Consider the following 17305-nt stretch of genomic DNA (forward strand, 5'->3'; position numbering starts at 1 on the left):
TCTATCTATCTATCTATCTATCTATCTATCTATCTATCTATCTATCTATCTATCTATCTATCTATCTATCTATCTATCTATCTATCTATCTATCTATCTATCTATCTATCTATCTATCTATCTATCTATCTATCTATCTATCTATCTATCTATCTATCTATCTATCTATCTATCTATCTATCTATCTATCTATCTATCTATCTATCTATCTATCTATCTATCTATCTATCTATCTATCTATCTATCTATCTATCTATCTATCTATCTATCTATCTATCTATCTATCTATCTATCTATCTATCTATCTATCTATCTATCTATCTATCTATCTATCTATCTATCTATCTATCTATCTATCTATCTATCTATCTATCTATCTATCTATCTATCTATCTATCTATCTATCTATCTATCTATCTATCTATCTATCTATCTATCTATCTATCTATCTATCTATCTATCTATCTATCTATCTATCTATCTATCTATCTATCTATCTATCTATCTATCTATCTATCTATCTATCTATCTATCTATCTATCTATCTATCTATCTATCTATCTATCTATCTATCTATCTATCTATCTATCTATCTATCTATCTATCTATCTATCTATCTATCTATCTATCTATCTATCTATCTATCTATCTATCTATCTATCTATCTATCTATCTATCTATCTATCTATCTATCTATCTATCTATCTATCTATCTATCTATCTATCTATCTATCTATCTATCTATCTATCTATCTATCTATCTATCTATCTATCTATCTATCTATCTATCTATCTATCTATCTATCTATCTATCTATCTATCTATCTATCTATCTATCTATCTATCTATCTATCTATCTATCTATCTATCTATCTATCTATCTATCTATCTATCTATCTATCTATCTATCTATCTATCTATCTATCTATCTATCTATCTATCTATCTATCTATCTATCTATCTATCTATCTATCTATCTATCTATCTATCTATCTATCTATCTATCTATCTATCTATCTATCTATCTATCTATCTATCTATCTATCTATCTATCTATCTATCTATCTATCTATCTATCTCCTATCTAGTCCTCATGTCATTGCTTGAGTCATTACATACAAAAATGTTGAACTAGTTGTCAAAATCTGTCAATCACGGCCTCAGAATGGCTGAGGCTGGTCGAAGGGTGCAGCCAAATGTTGAGAGAACCACTGTAAATAAAATGACTGTATTCAAACATTTCGTCAGGAGAGCAGGTGTGTATACTGGACAGTAATTCAGCACTAAACAATCTGCACTGCACTACTGCCATTGTGTCATACATGCAGCTTGCAGTGGGACAAGAACTTGTCACTTTTTACATTTTACATTTAGACAGCTTTACTGCAGCACAGATTTACTGTATTGTAGTGTAAAGTAGTGTTACAGTAAAGAGTTGCCATATTTACAGTATGGTACTGTACTGCATTATTTTACAAGTGGGAAGCACTGTTATTGTACACTACTATGGGTTACTGTAAAGCAGTATATCTCATGTTTGCTGTACATTACTGTAAATTTACTCTGAACCACATAGGATTGCAAGACAACCTCGCAGAGGTGGAAGAGGGCCCCTTTTTACTCCGCAACAAGAGGAAGCCATTTGTGCAATGGTGATTGCAAACAATGCCATAAGGTTGAGAGAGATACAAAGCGCTGTTATAGAGGATGACAATATCTTTGGGAATATTGAATCTGTTTCAATCGCTACAATTGACAGAGTGCTCAGGGGAAATTAAATGTGCATGAAACAATTGTAGTACAATGTGCCATTTGACCGGAACAGCGACAGAGTGAAGAAGATCCGCCACCAGTATGTACAAGTAAAACATTTATGTGTTCTATGCATACTCTAATGTTCAGTGCTGTAAACTGTTTACTTTGTGTAGTGCCATGCAGTACACTTACATGACAGTTCATACTGTACAATATGTTGTCCAAAATGCATTATGTTACACAGGAAAAGTTTATAGTTTTTCTCTCTCTCTCTCTTCTGGGATAAAGCGTGTACCAGGGAACCGCTGCACACATTATACGTTGATGAGGCGGGTTTCAATCTGGCAAAAGGTAGAAGGCGTGGAAGAAATCACATTGGACAGAGAGCAACCATTGATGTCCCAGACCAACAAAGAGGGAATATTACAATGTGTACAGTGTGTACAGTAATGTGTAACTGTAGATGTCAAATGGCTGTGCAAATAGTGTTTAGTGCTGTCTTGAGCATTTTCAGGTAGTGTCACCAAGATCTGACTTTTTTGCATTGGAAAACACTTACAGAGTGATCTGTCATAATGAAAACATGACAAAGCCATAGTGTTGTCAAAAATATCGAAGTATCGATAAATATCGATACTGAATATTTAAAACAGTTACGATACTCATTTCCCGAAATACCGATACTTTCTGTAGTATCGGTACCCGCTGGCAGTGTTCTACCGGAAGTTTGTTGACACGCTGTTCAGAGCACGCTTGCCCCTCCAGCTGTTCAGAGCACGCTTCCCCCTCCAGCCCTCCCCCTCACAGAGCGAGCCGTCGGCGTCTTCACTCTTCAGTAAACATTTTAGCTGAGTGAACTAAGATGGCAGATGCAGCGCCTCCACAACTTAAAGATAAAGAAAACAGCAGAAGTGCTGTTTGGAAGTACTTCGGTTTTGAAGTAAACACAGAAGGGAAAGTTAAAGATGTCACAATGCCCATTTGCAAGCGGTGTTACAGGGCAGTGCCAACGAAAGGTGCCAACACCTCAAATATGGCAAAACACCTGAAGGACCGGCACGCGGATCTCCACAAAGAAATGAAAGAGGTTTGTGACTGAAGCATTAAACCACTAACTCTAGTTTAATACAAGATACGTTGTCTACTGATGGCGCATCATATCAACAGCTGATTCGTTGTACGTTACAGCTATTAGCTAACGTTAGATAGCTACTGCTAGTCGTTCCTCTGTTAGCTTATGCTAGCTAGCCGGCTACCGCATGGAAACGGAGTAAAATTACGTTTAAACGTTATGTCGAGGTCATACAATACTACACTCGACACGAGGTTGGTTAACGTTACCAGCCCCGGAGAAATATCTCTCTCTCTCTCTCTCTCTCTCTCTCTCTCTCTCTCTCTCTCTCTCTCTCTCTCTCTCTCTCTCTCTCTCTCTCTCTCTCTCTCTCTCTCTCTCTCTGAGGTTAACGTTACCAGCCCCGGAGAAATCTCTCTCTCTAATGAAAATTGTTGTAGTCATATATTTTAGTCTTATTAACTAAAATATTTTAACCAAATAAAAAGCAGCAGCACTATTGCATAACTAAGTCATGTTTGCTATGTATTTCTTTCTTTAGAGAGAAACAACGGGTTTTAAAAGTCTTATATTTCTCTTTTCTTATAGTACCAGAGAGAAGCTGAGGAGAATCGACCAGCAACAGCACAGCAGCCTACCCTACCAGCATTACTTGAACAACAAAGGAAGTATCATGCAAACTCAAAGGAAGCCAAGAAACTTAACAGGGCTGTAGCAGAGTACATATGCATGGATCAGGTCCCTGTCTATACTGTTGAGAAACATGGGTTCAGACAACTGCTTGGACAGTTAAATAACAAGTATTCCCTTCCTTCACGGAACCACTTCATGTCAACTGAAATCCCTGCCCTATATAATGAAACAAAAGACAAAATCATGGAGAGCCTTAGGGGGAAACCCTTATTTTCATGCACCACTGACTTGTGGACCAGCAGGGCCACGTCCACATTCATGGCAGTAACTCTGCAGTTTATTACAGAATCCTGGGACATGCAGAGCTGGTGTTTGGGCTGTGTTGGGCTGCACTCAGAGCACACGGGGGACAGTTTGAGAGAGGCGTTGGAGGAGATGGTACATGAAACATGGAAGCTGGACATGTCAAATATGGCTGGCAGTGGCATCACCACTGATAATGCCTCAAATAACAAGAAAGCATTTAAGCAGGACTTCACATGGGTCCCCTGCTTTGGGCACAACCTTCACCTAGCCATTAGCAAGGGTCTGGATATAGGCTGTGTGTCTGCAGCACTGTCGAGGCTGAGAAAGACAGTGTCTGCCTTCAGCAGGTCACCAAAGATGTCCCGACAGCTGAAGCAGAAGCAAAAAGAGTTGCAACTGCCTGAACACAAACTGATCCATGATGAGCCGACACGCTGGGACTCAGCGTATCAAATGGTGGCGAGATTTCTGGAACAGCAGCAAGCGGTCTGTTCAGTTCTAGCCGACGATCGGAAGAAATGGCACCTCATGCCTAAAGATTCAGACATTACAATTCTTGAGACTGTAAAAGATATATTGAGCCCTGTCAGCTCTTTCACTGATGCCCTTAGTGGTGAAAAGCACACCACACTCTCCTCTGTCCTGCCCCTAATTTGGAAGTTATCTTCAACTTTGACCATTGAGGAAAATGACAGCCTCCTCAAATGTGAACTTAAAGAAAATATTGGTACAGATCTCAACGAACGATATAACGACGTCGACGGGGCTCTGCAGCTGGTGTTGAACACAGCCACGTTTCTCGACCCAAGGTTCAAGGACAGTTTTGTTATGTTAAGAGACGAGGTCAAACGAAATCTGATGGACACTCGCACTGAAACAGGAAGACAAACACCCGCTCCTCCTCCTCCATGTGCCACTGCCATGCAACCACTACCACTACCAGGCGTACCAGCGAAGAAAAGTAGAACGGATCTGAAGGGACTGTTAACCAGCATACAGGGGGAAAAGAAGGGTCAACATGGTGGTGGCGAGGATGCAGAGGACGCAGAGGCTGAACTAAAAAACGAGTTCACAATATATGAAAAGATGCCTGAACTCAGCGCAGGAGACGACCCACTCGCATGGTGGAGGACACATGAGAGAACTTTACCTCACCTTGCCCAGCTGGCGAAAAAGTATTTGTGCATCTCTGCTTCAAGCTCAGCTTCAGAACGTGTATTTAGTACGTCAGGGCTCATTTGCAGTCCAAGAAGGGCACGGCTTACAGAGGAGCACATTGACATGCTGGTGTTCCTAGCAAAAAATCTGAAAGTTGTAAAGAAACTTTAGGCTAGTACATTATTACACTACTTGCACCACCTTATGTGTGGTTAGTCTGAGGCCGTTGAATAAGTGCACTACCTATTTAAAAAGAATTTAACTTGAAAATGCACTTTTTTTTTGTACTTGCACTTTAGTGCCTTTTGAATGTGTGCTTAATGCAAAAAAGTTTGAATGATTGTTTTAGTCATTCTGCTGTCTAAATGCCCTACCTCAAGAAGAATATTGTTTCATTTGCTAGTTGCTGGCTGCTACTTGAAAATGCATAAGATTGCAGTTTTTTTTTTTACTTGAGGCCTTTATATAAGGTATGATAAGGTATAAGTACTAAGTAGGTATTGTGCATCGTTCGGTTCGAGTCCTACAGTTATCAGTACCCCCATCGTTCCTGACGTTATCTGGACGCTTATCCAGGCTGGTCAGACCCCTAGTGGTGATTGCATCCGAGGAGCTCCGGGTCAAGAGCGACTGGACCTGTATATTGGATTACTCTACCCGACGACGGCGAGCCTTCCACGGCTCTTATGCTTTATGTGTATCACTAGGTAATGTAGAAGGTATGAGAAGGTGGTATGAGAAGGTATTAGAAGGTGGTATGAGAAGGTATTAGTAGGTGGTATGAAGGTATTAGAAGTTGGTATGAGAAGGTATTAGTAGGTGTAGGTGGTATGAGAAGGTATGAGAAGGTGGTATGAGAAGGTATTAGAAGGTGGTATGAGAAGGTATTAGTAGGTGGTATGAGAAGGTATGAGAAGGTGGTATGAGAAGGTATTAGTAGGTGTAATGAGAAGGTATTAGAAGGTATTAGAAGGTGGTATGAGAAGGTATTAGAAGGTGGTATGAGAAGGTATTAGTAGGTGTAATGAGAAGGTATTAGAAGGTGGTATGAGAAGGTATTAGTAGGTGGTATGAGAAGGTGGTATGAGAAGGTATTAGAAGGTTGTATGAGAAGGTATGAGAAGGTGGTATTAGTAGGTGTAATGGTATGAGAAGGTAATGCACTACCTAAGAAGAACTTGACTTGAAAATGCATAAGATTGCACTTTTTTCTTACCCTGCCTTTTGAATGTGTCCTTATTGTTTTCACTAATGCAAAAAAAAGTTTTAATTATTGTTTACTACTACTAGTACTAGTAATTTTGCTGTTGTGAAGTTATATATGTTACACATATAGCCCTCGCCCTGTTATCTTTATCAAAACTGTTACCAACTGTAATACAAACAGTTCAGTTTGTCAGGTACATGCAACACAGATTACAGTGAGTGTTTACATCTGTCTGCTTGAGAAAATACTATGTTCTAACTTCTGCATCTGCAATAAAAATGATTGAAGTGAGATGAACAGTTCTTTTTAAATGTGTGATCTAAAGATAAACAAAGGGTTTTAAAAGTGTTATATTTATCTTATCTTATAGTACCAGAGAGAAGCTGAGGAGAATCAACCAGCAACAAAAGCTAAATTTGTTTAAAAAAAAAAAAAAAAAAAATATATATATATATAATTTTTTTTTTTTTTTTTTTTTTTGATATCGAAATGGTATCGAAGTATCGATACTTTTCAAGGTATCGTATCGAAGTCGAAATTCCAGTATCGTGACAACACTACAAAGCCATTTGACTATCTTGTTCATAAACAATGGTGTCAGGACTTTTCATTTTGATGACACTGACAGACACTTTCATTGACATGAATACTTGCTTTTGAAGAAGGAACTATCCATTTTGAGCAAGTGACACGCTTTTGCAGGTTATCAACTAGGTTTTGCAGTTTGTACTAATTGTTTTGAGCAATGCACTAACTGTTGTGCAAATGTAAATAGTGATGTGAGAAATGCAGCAAAGCGACTGAGAAAAACTGTAAAGAGAGAGAGAGTGAGAGAGAGAGAGCGAAAGAAAGAACGAAAGAAAGAAAGAAAGAAAGAAAGAAAGAAAGAAAGAAAGAAAGAAAGAAAGAAAGAAAGAAAGAAAGAAAGAAAGAAAGAAAGAAAGAAAGAAAGAAAGAAAGAAAGAAAGAAAGAAAGAGAGACGAGAGGACACTATCCCTTTAATTTAAATAAGTCGTGCGCGTTTCCCCCGACGTCACGGTTGGTTGATCTCGCGAGGAGACGAGAGGAGGAGACGAGAAGAAGAGGCGGGGGCGCGCACCGCTGCTCGAGGCAGGGCAATAGGGTCCAGCTGCAGCCCTGGAGAATCCTCTCACTGGCAAGCTTGTGCCAGCCACAGGACGCGCGCTGACCAGCGATGCAGTGGTGGTAGGACGCGGTTACACGCCGTTGTAGTAGATCACTGAGGCAGAAGTGCGCGTGGATGTGCACGCGCGCACACAAAAATGCGTTCACAATTGTCACTGGACTCGTCGCGCCGTGCGGCAAGTACCCGGCCGGCACTTATCACCGTCCTAGACTTTGCATAATAATAGGATACCGATAGCATAACAACGAGAAGAGCCAAACCAAAATACAAGCCCTGTACCAATTGGTAGGGGGTTGCTTGAGCTGTGGTCCCGACTGGAAGGATGAGACATTAAGTTGTGCTTCAGTCTGAAGGAAACTGTCCTTGTGTAAACTAACTCTAAGTTACATTGTTAATTTAGTTTGTATTTACTTTTCTAGTTTAAGTTAATTCAATTAAAGAAATTGTAACTACAATTACATTTAAAACATTGTTATGCATAATATTAATCATCTGTTCTGTGCGCAACCGAGGGAACACGAGGGAGCGCGCGTGCACGTGGCGTTTGGGCAGTTCCCATATTACGACTGCCCCACTGGCGCTGACGTAAAGTACGGACGTTTCTCGAGGGGACGTCACTCTGCGTTAGAGAGAGGGTCGCGGCCTGGAATTGATTGATTGAAAACTTTATTAATGTCCGCCTTGTTTCGAACTGGTTATGCTTAGGCCCTCTTTTGAAGTCGGTTATGCTTAGAGTTTATCTTTAGAGCAGGGCGATAGACCACCAACAATGTACAGTTTTGCTTGTACAGTTGTACAGTTTCCCCCACCCACCCCTCCTACCCAATCCCCCACCCCACCTACCCAACCACCTCCAATGTACAGTCCCCCCACCCAATCCCCCCCCCCCACCCCACCCACCCAACCTCCTCCAATGTACAGTTTCTACGTCAAATGTATATACTCTCTTTTCTAGACTCTTTTTGTATCACAAACAGTACTGTATTTGCAAATCTGGTATGTCATAAATGTCTAGATGTAGCAGTACTGTCTATCTGTATGTCATGTCATAATATGTTATGACTTATGATTAATTGAAAATGGGGGACCCTGATGTAAACAAGACTAAAGTCTTTCTGCATCCCCTTAACAATTGTGTGTATTGAGCTGTACTGTATTGTACCCATTCTGCAATCTGTTAATAAAGTTTTCAATCAATCAATCAATCAAAACCAGCCCTGATTCCAAACTCTAAGCAAATACCGGAAGTGTTGCGGTGGTCTATAATATCAATGCGGACACCATCCCAGCAGATGGCGGTAGTGAGCAAGCACGCTCACTTAAAAGAGCGCAGGTTTGTGGCTGCGTTCGAGAAACGTCGTACTTTCCGCCAATCAGCGCAGACGTACTTCGAGATACTTCTGTACTTTCCGCCAATCAGCGCACGTCCTCAGGCGTGCGTTCCTGATATTAACTGGGGTTGCACGCACCTAATGGCGCCACGTGCACGCGCGCTCCCGGCGCGTCCGCATAAATGTCCCCTCGCTTGAGCACAGACTACAGACAGTGCCTAATTACCTCTACGAATGGAATGTAACACATATCATTCACAACAAGTTAGGTGTGAATGTATCTGAGAACGTATTTAACACACCTGACGACCAGCGCTATTGATATGCAAAGTAGCCCAGGTGGGTACTTATAGCGAGTTGGCGAGTGCAGCGCATTCCTGTGTGCGTGCACGCGCTTTGGCTCAAATCTTACCCTGCACGGAGTGCAACCCCGTCCCAAGAGCAACGCATGCCTGCACGTCCTGTGGCTGGCACTGTGGCACAAGCTTGCCAGTGAGAGGATTCTCCAGGGCTGCAGCTGGAGGCTAGGCAGGGCGACTCTTTTCGCGGGACCGCGCTCGTGTTGGCGACACGGCACGCGCACGCACGCACACACACACCGCGCGGCCAGGCCACCGGCCACAGCAGCACTCTCTCCTTCTCCTCCTCTTTCTTTTTCGCACTTTTTTTCCTTTTAAATTTTTAACCGTCTAACCGGTCCACCCGCCCCCGGCCCCCCTGTACTGTTCCACGAGAACCGGACCGGGCTAAAGAAGGAACTCGGACCGGAGAACAAAAGATTTTTTTTTTTTTTTTATAACGAATGACCTGCTTTTCCTGCTGCTCTGCGCCGCGGGGCCGCGGAACCAGCGACACTTCCACCGTGTTTATTATTTACCAAACTGTTGACATCAGGACCGGGAGTTAGAGAAACGGACCGGAGACTATTAATTAATCAACCGTCGGTATTAACCGGACAACACTTTTATTCCAGACGGTTGTAACTTTCAGAGAGAGAGAGTGTGTGTGTGTGTGGCTGGAACAAGACGGGACGGGTTTTTTTTTTTTGGACCGAGAGCGCCCCCACCCAACTTCCCAAGTTATAACAACTCTGTCCCGTTAGTGACCGACTACAGGCCCGCGGTGCCGAGGCAGAAACAAGGAGGAACAGCCTCTGACGGTTCGGTTGGAGTTTTGTTTTGTTTAGTTTTGTTTTCGTTGAAGATTTCTTTCCCCTCCCTACCGGACATGGAGCTGATCTAACCGGGCGCCCAGACGCGTGTGATCCACGAGACGCACCGCTCCTTCCAGTCCGGTAGAGGTGAGTCATCTGCTGGGTATATCATACTGGGGGCCCGGTCCCTCTTCCTGGAGCCTCTATATTCTACTGGGGGCCCGGTCCCTCTCCCATAGAGACTCTATATCATACTGGGGGCCCGGTCCCTCTCCCTGGAGTCTCTATATCATACTGGGGGCCGGTCCCTCTTCCTGGATCCTCTATATTCTACTGGGGGCCGGTCCCTCTCCCTGGAGCCTCTATATCATACTGGGGGCCCGGATACTGGGGGCCCGGTCCCTCTCCCTGGAGCCTCTATATTCTACTGGGGGCCCGGTCTCCCTCCCTGGAGCCTCTATATATATTCTACTGGGGGGGCCGGTCCCTCTCCCTGGAGCCTCTAGTCTATATCATACTGGGGGCCCGGTCCCTCTCCCTGGAGCCTCTATATCATACTGGGGGCCCGGTCCCTCTCCCTGGAGCCTCTATATTCTACTGGGGGGGCCGGTCCCTCTCCCTGGAGCCTCTAATAACTAGAACCACCACTAGTCCAGCCTGACTAGCTCCTATATAGACGCTTAATTTGTTTATGTTAGTAATATTAATAATACATTAGGCTAATATTCACTCATTGCCATGGGGCTCATGTTATTATAATATTCTAAGGTACAGAGTAGGTGGAAGCATGTGTGTTTATGAAACAGGCCTGTTGTTGTTGACTGATGTAGTTCAGGTAGTAGGAGACCTGTTTTTTTCTTACTAAATTGGATGTCGTTTTAGGAACTTTGTATGAGATTATATTCTAAATGTATTGTTGTTATACAGCACAAATACAGTACATATAGACAATTATTTTGACATCTAACAACCAGAGTGCAAAAGTGCATAATATACAATACATACAACTCATTTATATATGTTATATATATCCAGTTTAATCACCTGTACAGGTGATTAAACTGGATATAACATATATAAATGAGTACTACTGAGTAATTTAGTGCTAATCAGATGTGCTCTCTCTCTTCTCTCTCTCTCTCTCCTCTCTCTCTCTCTCGCCCCCCCCCCCCTCTCTCTCTGTGTCTCTCTCTTGTTTTGTAGCAAATCATTCTAATTCATATAAATTCACATGTCAACTAACTTAAATGTACATCACAACTGCAAATGTCAGGCTATGTACAGTGATATACGTATAAGGACACTGTTCTAAATATCCACCATTGGAACAGGTGGAACCGTGTGTGTTTATGAAACAGGCCTGTTGTTGACTAATGAAGTTCAGGTAGGAGACCTGTTTTTTTCTTACTAATGTATGTAGTTTTAAGGGCTTTCTTCCATTATGAGACATGTAATATATATCTAATATAGACAACGTCATGGTTATAACCAACATGTTTTTTTAGGTCGTCTTTGTATAATTCTGTTCGGTGTTTTGACACACAAAAAAAACATAATAATGTCCTAAATGTCCATCTCGCTACTGTCAGTTGTGTCCAGAGTGCTCTCCTTGTGACATCACCAGGACGCGTGTATCACTTCCGCAACGGATTTAGTCGGATTTCGGTTTCCGGGTTCGCCTGATTGGCCGCGACGGCCACGTGACACGAAGTGGCACGCCCCCGCGGCAGCGGCAGACTCGGCAGGCTTGTTGCTGCGCCCTGCTGTGGCGAGACGCTGGAGTTCACTTCCCCTTTCACATCGCGCCACGCTTATGCTGTCTAGCACAGTCTCTAACAGTAACAGTAAGAAGCATTTTGGATAAAAGTATTATCTACTTCTGTATGACAACAATGTATGCCTTTCAAATGTTAAATGATAAATGATTAAATGATACACACTGAAATCTACGCTCTCTCATCCTGCTTTCCACAACACAACAATATTATTAAACAGCAGCTCTGTCATTGAAGTGGGAAAAGTGAGCCGTATTGTATATTAGTACATTGCATAGTATATTGTAATGTATATTGTATGGTAACTCAGTTACTTCTATTCTGCATCGAACATTGTACATATGTCATTGTCTATACTGAACAGCACAGAGCTGCTGTTTAATAATTTGTCGCGTTGTGGAAAGCAGGATGCGCGAGCGTAGATTTCAGTGTGTATCATTTAATCATTTAACATTTGAAAGACATACATTGTTGTCATACAGAAGTACAGAATACTTTTATCCAAAATGCTTCTTACTGTTAGAGACTGTGCTAGACGGCATAATCGTGGCGCGATGTGAAAGGGGAAGTGAACTCCAGCGTCTCGCCACAGCAGGGCGCAGCGGCAAGCCTGCCGAGTCTGCCGCTGCCGCGGGGGCGTGCCACCTCGTGTCACGTGGCCGTCGCGGCCAATCAGGCGAACCCGGAAACCGAAATCCGACTAAATCCGTTGCGGAAGTGATACACGCCACCAGGACTGTCGACACCGTCGCCAAATATTAGGCTAGACATCATAGGAATACTTAACCCTATAAAGGCTTTGCATTCAAGTTATATTTCTTCCAACATGGCTGCCTGTAACCATTAGTGACCACCTTTGAAAGAAAACGCCTACTTTCTGTGCAGTGTTGGAGCAGGTAAAACACTGAAAAGCCTGATATTACTGTTCCTGCGTGGATTCTGTTTTCGATTGATAATACATTTATTTGAATGATATCTGAGTAACTTTTTGCTTAATCCATGCTGTGTGTTGATGATGACTGGGACCAGATCATTGGGATGTCATCATCTTAGTCTGAAGTGATTGACCAACATGTGACTGGACTCTATAACAGTCTCATAACAACAGTGCTAACAACAAGCTAATCTTATCACTAGCCTAGCATGGTAGAGACATCTCTCTCTCTCCCTCTCTCTCTCTCGCTCTCTCTCTCTCTCTCTCTCTCTCTCTCTCTCTCTCTCTCTCTCTCTCTCTCTCTCTCTCTCTCTCTCTCTCTCTCTCTCTCTCTCTAAAGTTAGCTTGCCTGACATTCCAAGCATGTGTGTGTATATTTGTATATCTGTAGTTGCGTGTTGTGAATTCAGATACAATTATATTAGGCATCAAATTTGTAGTGTGGGTGTAGTCATGTAAACCTCTCTCTCTCTCTCTCTCTCTCTCTTGTTTTGTAGCAAATCATTCTAATTCATATACATTCACATGTCAACTAACTTAAATGTACATCACAACTGCAAATATCAGGCTAGAGAGAGAGAGAGAGACTTTATCCTACATTGTGAAAGAATGAACAACATTTGTGAGTCATTCATTAAAAAATTTACAGAAAGAATCCCAAACGTTTCTCTATTAAGATAAGAAGAACAAATCCAAGTCCTCCTTGGTGATAATTTGTTGTAATATGTTGAAAACTTCTTTGGCAACACTGTTTAACATTCATACCAATAAAGCACTTTTGAATTTAATTTAATTTACTAGAGAAAGAGAGAGAGATAGAGAGACAGACAGACAGACAGGGAGAGGGAAAGAGAGAGAGAGAGTCAGAGAGACAGATAGACAGGGAGAGAGATAGAGAGAGAGAGAGACAGACAGACAGACAGACAGAGGGAGAGAGAGTGTCAGATAGATAGACAGGGAGAGAGATACAGAGAGAGAGTGTCAGATAGACAGACAGACAGGGAGAGAGATACAGAGTATTCCACACCAGGTGGAGAAAAAATTGTAGAAATATTCCTTTAATTTCATCTGTTGTCCACATGTGACTGACTGCACACAGAGAGTGAGAGAGTATGTTCACTCTGGGTTGCCAGGTTGTGTATGATAAATTAAGTGTGGTTTATGGAGGAGATTAGACGGTCTCTCTATCTAATCTGGCAACACAAATCCTGATTTTAATTTGTGACACTATACAATTGAAAACCTTTTGGAGACGCACAGGAGATTAAAGGGGGAGAGAAGGGAGATAGTGGGAGACAAGGGAATGCTGACAGGCTCTATATGGATTCTGCAGATCTGATATGTTCCACATAATCACAGCTGACTCAGTGCACACATGTTAAAGCTATCCAACAGCTCACTCTGGTCTATATTCACATTTAGACCCAAATAGAAATGTTTCTGTTGTTGTTCTATCGTCTACAACAGTGGTTCCCAAAGTCGGGGTCGCGACCCAAAGGTGGGCCGCGAGCAGCCACGGATGGGCCGCGAGATGATAAAAAAAAAAAAAAAAATTTATTTTTTTATTTAATTTTTTTTGTCAGGCCACTGAACTTAGAAGCAGGCCAGGACAGTGTTTCTAGTTGTATTCTAAAATTCTATTCTATTGTATTCTAAAATGTGACTATATGGTTTTATATTAACTTAATAAATAAACAAAAACGAAAAATCTACTTATTTCAACGAACATTTCTAACTAAATAACAGATTATGCACATAAAACGCTGAAAACAACCGAAGCAACAATAGTATTTTAATGAGGCTATTATTATTATCATTATACAAGTTAGCCCTCTCATAAATAGCACATATAAATGAATAACTAACTTGAACTAACTTAATAGGATTGAAGTGATATTTGGCTTAAAAAATCGGGCGCCTGGCAAACAAAAAAAAAAAAAAAAAGCCAGACGATGTGCATTGGGCCGCGGCTCTCTGACGCCTTATTTTCTGGGCCCCGGCCTGAAAAGTTTGGGAACCCCTGGTCTACAACAGCGGTTCCCAAACTTTTTTGGCTGTGCACCCCCTGTCACCTCCCGACCTAGCTGACGCACCCCCCAATGGGTTTCTGTTAGAAAAAATTGTTGCTGGTCTCCGTGCACAGATAATTTATTTTATTTTATCTCTTCCCACGGCGACTATGGATAGGGAATTTCTTTATTTAATTAAACATGGATGCATGTACTCTGCCAGCATGTTTAATATCCATAATACTAAAGGTTTGACTAAGATTTGTATGAAATTTTATTGTAAATTTTTTATTTTATTTTAATTTTTTTACCACCATTAGCCTTTTCATGTCACGCACCACCTAGAGGGCGCTCGCGCACCACAGTTTGGGAACCACTGGTCTACAAGCTGAATAACCTTTCTACCTTGTATAACTTTTGCAAAGTCCAGTCCATCCGTGTTTCACTTTAGTTTTTTTTTGGCGAAGTTGTAATGAGTCCGACCTCCTCCTTTTGATTGGTGGGCAGTTGGCTTGTTAGATTTTGAGGAAGATCATATCGACCAATGAATTTGAAGCACAAGGTCATCTTTACACACCTCCAGTGCACTCTTTTTGTGCTCGTGGCGCCCTCGTGCATCCTCGTGATGCACAATCTATGGGGGAACACTTTTCTCCTACTGTGCTCCATGGCACCAATTTCATCAACTAGTGGTGAAGAACTGAACTGGAGGTTGTCTGGTAATCTGAGGGTTATTGTTATACAGTGGCTCAGGAGGTAGAGAGGTTGTCTGGTAATCTGAGGGTTAGGGTTAGACAGTGGCTCAGGAGGTAGAGAGGTCAAATAAAATAAAATGTATTTGTAAGGCCCGACAACACACGTTAATAATATCCCCATGGGCCAGACACGTTTTCTTTAAACAAGTCAAGAAGAAACATCACAATAAATCAAGAACAAAACAAAAACACCATAAAGTCCAAAAAATGTAAAATAAATGCAACAACTCGCAGACATACCCCACGTGAAGATAAGGAAAAACTCACTGCACCCCAGGCAATGTGGAGGAGAGAAACCTTAGAAGGGCCGTTCAAGGGGGGGATCTCCCTTCTTAGATGTCGGTGATAGTAGTGTTGCAATAAAACAGGCGAAACAGTTGGTAAGAATGCACTCATATGTGTAATGAAACACAGATAAGTGCATGCAATAGCAACTGAACATTTTGAAAGATAAAAAATAGAGCTGATGGCGGATCTATTTGAGGCAAGGGGGCGGCGCAGAGAGGGTCGCATCTAGGGCTGGGCGATATGGCAAAAAAATCATATCGCGATAACGATATGATAATGTTATCATATAACTCGATATAGATAATTATCGAAATTGTTATAAGTAAAAAAAATAAAAATAAAACATTTATTTTTTTTTATTTTTTTTTAGACAACAGATGTATGTTTATTTTGCAGCAATTCTTTGTCGTTGGCGCCATCTTTAGTGTTACATCCCCTCACACTGTTGAACAGTTCTGGCTCTGCTAGTTTCTTTTCTATCTTGTGGCGCTTATTTGGTGGACAAACCACCGCACATGTGCACCGTGACTGGAGTCTAGCTCTGCTAGCAGTAGCACACATAGCCTACTGTGTAGAGACGGTTTCAAACTGTATTTTAAATTAGAAAGCAAACAAAATAAATGGACAAGAGAAAAAGAAATCTCAATTTGGTCAGTATTGTCATTTGGACAAGCAAAGCCATTAATTTAAGTTGCAGGCAAGAAAGACAAGTCTGTCCACTGTCTCTGGGTTTAAAACTGCCCTGTTGCAGGTCACAAAAAATAAAAAATCGATATTCTTTTCCCGAAATCGATTATTAAAATATATCGCGATATTTATCGTTATCGTTATATCGCCCAGCCCTAGTCGCATCCTCCCGCGGTCATCATCACGGGACGTCCAACACTCCGGTCATCACTACGAGACAGGGAGGCGGGACAGGCGTTAGTAATCTGAGGGTTAGGGTTAGACGGTGGCTCAGGAGGTAGAGAGGTCGTCTGGTAATCTGAGGGTTAGGGTTAGACAGTGTCTCAGGAGGTAGAGAGGTTGTCTGGTAATCTGAAGGTTAGGGTTAGACAGTGGCTCAGGAGGTAGAGAGGTCGTCTGGTAATCTGAAGTAGGGCTGGGCGATAAAACGATAACGATAACTATCGCGATAAATTATTTCCTCGAAATAAACATGAAACGTGGTCGCAAAGTTTCGATATATCGATTTTCCAAGCTTGGCTCCGTTCAGCCTCGGCTCAACACACTCACTAACAACAACCAGCGTTACGTGATGACGTACTTACGCACAACAGCTAACAACCAATCAGTGAAGGAGATGGCCGAGACCCGGAAGGAGGTAGGACTCACTCAAAACAAGGCTTGCTAGGCTAATTAGCTTGCACGGCATTGTTTTATATATTTACGTGCCGAGTATGTGTGTGTTTTGAATTCTGAGGCCACGTTTATGGTAGTGTGGGATATACAGTGGACGCCGTTTCAATATATTGTGGCGGAAGAGAGTATTTTAGTGTCATATTTAGCACATTGTCATGGAATACTCCGCTTAGAACCAACAGGCTGGCTAGGATAACTAGCTTGCACGGCACTGTTTTATATATTTACGTGCCGAGTATGTGTGTGTTTTGAATTCTGAGGCCACGTTTATGGTAGTGTGGGATATACAGTGGACGTCGTTTCAATATATTGTGGCGGAAGAGAGTATTTTAGTGTCATATTTATTGTCATGAGATACTCCGCTTGTCGGCTAACGTGCGCAGACTGATGACGACATCAACTCGACTTGAGACATTCGC

The 17305-nt window shown here is 41.9% G+C and overlaps 1 protein-coding gene across 1 annotated transcript in view; it reads left to right on the forward strand.

Annotated features, from left to right (window-relative positions):
* The first annotated feature begins 9343 nt into the window (after positions 1-9343).
* The window catches only part of LOC311240748 (kinesin-like protein KIF1C), a 103990-nt gene continuing 96028 nt past the window's right edge, over positions 9344-17305 (forward strand). The window contains exon 1 of the mRNA XM_084329322.1: positions 9344-9910. The gene's annotated coding sequence lies outside the window, so the exon portion shown is untranslated. The remainder of the gene's footprint in view (positions 9911-17305) is intronic.

This window comes from Notolepis coatsorum (assembly GCF_963971535.1).
Source record: "Notolepis coatsorum genome assembly, chromosome: 1".
Lineage (NCBI taxonomy): Eukaryota > Metazoa > Chordata > Actinopteri > Aulopiformes > Paralepididae > Notolepis > Notolepis coatsorum.